Here is a 4848-nt window from a genome sequence, read left to right as displayed (position 1 = left end):
CTCAAGTACCAAATTCAAGAGTAAGTGAATTTAGATTTTATCAATAATCCTTTTTGATGCAGCACACATAAAAAATGTTAAGGGAAATGTGCCTGATGCTAGCTCAACTTTGAAGTGCAGACATTATAAGTCAATCACCTACAAGAACATAGTTTCCATTCTGCAGTATATGTGTACAATGTATATTTCCTGACTAAAGGTTTATTATCAAGAAAACTAGCTACCAAACAGCGCATCAGCACATCAGCTAGCCTCAGACCCTTAACAAATTTGCAGTCATTTTTAAGTCCAGTGTAACTGAGATAGATGTACCATTGATATTATATACATGCTCTTTAAAACTGTCTTCATGGTTTATACGAACCTAAGCAACCAAAATTAAAATGAATGTCATGAGAAATGAGATGATAGAGCCATCTGTATTAGATTAACACTGTTGTTCAGAAAGATGAGTCCTGTATACCAGATGTTAGAAGAGGAAAGAAGGTGGAGTACATTGTCAGAGATTCTAGTGCAAACATATATTGCTGGAGTTGGTGAACTGCTGGCTCTAACTGGCACAACTAGGGGAGTTGGAAATGAGCTGTCTGTATGACACAGTGGCATTTTTCAACTTGAAGGCAAAGGAATAAAGCCAGAAACAGAGCTAATAACTGCAGTCATAATACCATTTTTAAAAATGACTTCAGATCAAGTTGTGCATGGATTTCCATGTGAATTACACAAGTTAACACTCTGATCTCTTTCATCTGTTTTTATAAAGGATCATTCTATAGAGTTCAAGATATTCTAAAAAATGTAGATATTATTTGTGAAAGGTGGAGAGCTGATTAGTGGGTCTCAATTCAGTGGGATGATTCCATCAAAAATGTGAATGGGCATTCTTAACGGTCCTCACCTGACTGAATGTACTTTTGAATGAATTAATAAATTGAAACTTGCAAGGTATTTTAGGAAGTTTTGAGATAAAAGAGGATATGAAAATGAAGTAAAATTATCATTAGACAATCCTATTATAGTAACATAAAGTAGGTTACATGTTGTTTTATATTCAGTAGTAAAGGAAATACTATTGAATTACAAAGTTTATTTACTTCCTTGAAGGTAGCTATTTTTGATTTCTCAATTTCAGTGCCTGTAGTTCCCTAACTTCAAATTAAATCATGACCAATTTCTCTCTGGCTTTAGGTGTTTCCATGGCTCAAATGTCACATGAAATTTTGTTTTATATTCTTATTCTTTAATTTGTTAGGTCATCTTTTTGTGGGGTGACCTAACCAAGATAAGAGATAAGACTACGTTTTAACATCTGTAGCTCAAATCTTTAACTGATACCTTTTATTTATATATTTTTTAAAAAATTAATAGTGTGCTCATTTAATTTTGATTTGTTTACATATCCTGCACCTTCCTGGCTTTGCCACTATCTATTCCTATGACTTCTGGGAGACATTTAACATCAACAAGTCTAAATTTCCCTATCTATGTAATAGGATTAATGAGATTACAGTGTGTAGTTTCTTCAGTTGTATATTTTACTAAGAACCTGTTTAGAATATTTTGATGCCACATCATTAATTAAAAATTTTAAATATGGAGAGTTTAAATTTAGATAAGGAGAGTTTTTTCTAGTTAATTCTTTCTTTCTAAATCATGAAAGAATTGTATGAGAGGTTTGTAGATGTCAGCCGCTATGTAGGTTGGGTACTGTGTTAAATTTTTTCACGTTAAAACTGAATGGGTCCAAGTATGAGAAAGCAATACGGTTCCCATGAATTTTTTTATTATTATAATTTAAGTTCTGGGATACATATTCAGAACATGCAGGTTTGTTACATAGGCATATACGTGCCATGGTGGTTTGCTGCACCCATCAACCCGTCATGTACAATAGGTATTTCTCTTAATGCTATCCCACCACTAAGTGCCCCACCCCTCGACAGGCCCCGGTGTGTGATGTTCCCCTCCCTGTGTCCATGTGTTCTCATTGTTCAACTCCCACATGTGAGTGGGAACATGCAGTGTTTGGTTTTCTGTTCCTGTGTTAGTTTGCTTAGGATGATGGTTTCCAGCTTCATCCATGTCCCTGTAAAGGACATGAACTCATCCTTTTTTATAGCTACATAGTATTCCATGGTGTATATGTGCCACATTTTCTTTATCCAGTCAATCATTGATGGGCATCTGGGTTGGTTCCAAGTCTTTGCTCTTGTGAACAGTGCTGCAGTAAACAAAAGTGTGCATGTCTCTTTGTAGTAGAATGACTTATAATCCTTTGGGTATATACCCAGTAATGGGATTACTGGGTCAAATGATATTTCTGGTTCTAGACCCTTGAGAAATCACCACAGTGTCTTCCACAATGGTTGAACTAGTTTACACTCCCACCAACTGTGTAACAGCATTCCTATTTCTCCACATCCTCCCCAGCATTTTTGAAAAGCATTTTGAAAAGCATTTTGCCTTTCTAACTGGTGTGAGATGGTATCTCACACCAGTGAGATTTTGCATTTGCATTTCTCTAATGGTTTTGATTTGCATTTCTCTAATGACCAGTAGTGATGAGATTTTTTTCATGTTTTTTGGCCACATAAATGTCTTCTTTTGAGAAGTGTCTGTTCATATCCTTTGCCAACTTTTTGATGAAGTTGTTTGTTTTTTTCTTGTAATTTGTTTAAGTTCTTTGTAGATTCTGGATATTAGCCCTTTGTCAGATGGCTAGATTGAAAAATTTTCTCCCATTCTGTAGGTTGCCTGTTCACTCTGATGATAGTTTCTTTTGCTGTGCAGAAGCTCTTTAGTTTAATTAGATCTCATTTGTCAATTTTGGCTTTTGTTGCCATTGCTTTTGGTGTTTTAGTCATGAAGTCCTTGCCCATGCCTATGTCCTGAATGGTATTGCCTAGGTATTCTTCTAGGGTTTTTATGGTTTTAGATCTTAGGTTTAAGTCTTTAATTCATCTTGAGTTAATTTTTGTATAAGGTGTAAGGAGGAGGTCCAATTTCACTTTAGTGCATATGGCTAGCCAGTTTTCCCAACACCATTTATTAAATAGGGAATCCTTTCCCCATTGCTTGTTTCTGTCAGGTTTGTCAAACATCAGATGGTTGTAGATGTGTGGCATTATTTCTGAGGCCTCTGTTCTGTTTCATTGGTCTATCTATCTGTTTTGATACTGGTACCATGCTGTTTTGGTTACTGCAGACTTGAAGTATAGTTTAAAGTCAGGTAGTGTGATGTCTCCAGCTTTGTTCTTTTTGCTTAGGATTGTTTTGGCTATGGGCTCTTTTTTGGTTCCATGTGAAATTTAAAGTAGTTTTTTCTAATTCTGTGAAGAAAGTCAATGGGGATAGCATTGAATCTATAAATTACTTTGGGCAGTACGGCCATTTTCACGATATTGATTCTTCCTATCCATGAGCATGGAATTTTTTCCATTTGTTTGTGTCCTCTCTTATTTTCCTGAGCAGTGGTTTGAATTTCTTTTTGAAGAGGTTCTTCACATCCCTTGTAAGTTGTATTTCTAGGTATTTTATTCTCTTTGTAGCAATTGTGAATGGGAGTTCAATCATGATTTGGCTCTCTGTTTGTCTGTTCTTGGTGTATAGGAATGCTTGTGATTTTTGCACATTGATTTTGTATCCTGAGACTTTGCTGAAGTTGCTTATCAGCTTAAGGAGATTTTGGGCTGAGACAATGGGGTTTTCTAAATACACAATCATGTCATCTGCAAACAGAGACAATTTGACTTTCTCTCTTCCTGTTTGAATATGCTTTATTTCTTTCTCTTGCCTGATTGCCCTGGTGAGAACTTCCAATACTATGTTGAATGGAGTCGTGAGAGAGGGCATCCTTGTCTCATGCCAGTTTTCAAAGGGAATGTTTCCAGCTTTTGCCCATTCAGTATGATATTGGCTGTGGGTTTGTCATAAACAGCTCTTAATATTTTCAGATATGTTGCATCTATACCTAGTTTATTGAGAGTTTTTAGCATGAAGGGATGTTTAATTTTATTGAAAGCCTTTTCTTCATCTATTGAGCTAATCATGTGGTTTTTGTCATTGGCTCTGTTTATATGACGGATTACATTTATTGATTTGCGTATGTTGAAGCAGTCTTGCATCCCAGGGAAGAAGCCAACTTGATTGTGGTGGATAAGCTTTTTGTTGTGCTGCTGGATTCGGTTTGCAGTAGTTTATTGACGATTTTCGCAGTGAGGTTCATTAGAGATATTGGCCCAAAATTTTCTTTTTTTGTTGTGTCTCTGCCAGGTTTTGGTATCAGGATGATGGTGGCCTCATAAAATGAGTTAGGAAGGAGTCCCTCTTTTTCTATTGTTTAGAATAGTTTCAGAAGGAGTGGTACCAGCTCCTCCCTGTACCTCTGGTAGAATTCGGCTATGAATCCGTCTGGTCCTGGGCTTTTTTGGTAGGCTATTAATTACTGCCTCAATTTCAGAACTTGTTATTGGTCTATGCAGGGATTTGACTTCTTCCTGGTTTAGTCTTGAAAGGGTGTTCGTGTCCAGGAATTTATCCATTTCTTCTAGATTTTCTAGTTTATTTGCGTAGAGGTGTTTATAATATTCTCTGATGGTAGTTTGTATTTCTGTGGGATCAGTGGTGATATCCCCTTCATCATTTTTTATAGTTTCTATTTGATTCTTCTCTCTTTTCTTCTTTGTTAGTCTGCCTAGCGGTCTACCTATTTTGTTAATCTTTTCAAAAAAACCAGCTCCTGAGTTCATGTCCTTTGTAGGGACATGGATGAAACTGGAAATCATCATTCTCAGTAAACTACCACAAGGACAAAAAACCAAACACCGCATGTTCTCACTCATAGATGGG

Source organism: Pongo abelii, chromosome 5 (genome assembly GCF_028885655.2).
Source record: "Pongo abelii isolate AG06213 chromosome 5, NHGRI_mPonAbe1-v2.0_pri, whole genome shotgun sequence".
Classification (NCBI taxonomy): Eukaryota; Metazoa; Chordata; class Mammalia; order Primates; family Hominidae; genus Pongo; species Pongo abelii.
The sequence above is the reverse complement of the archived record's forward strand: the minus strand, read 5'-3'. Positions refer to the sequence as shown.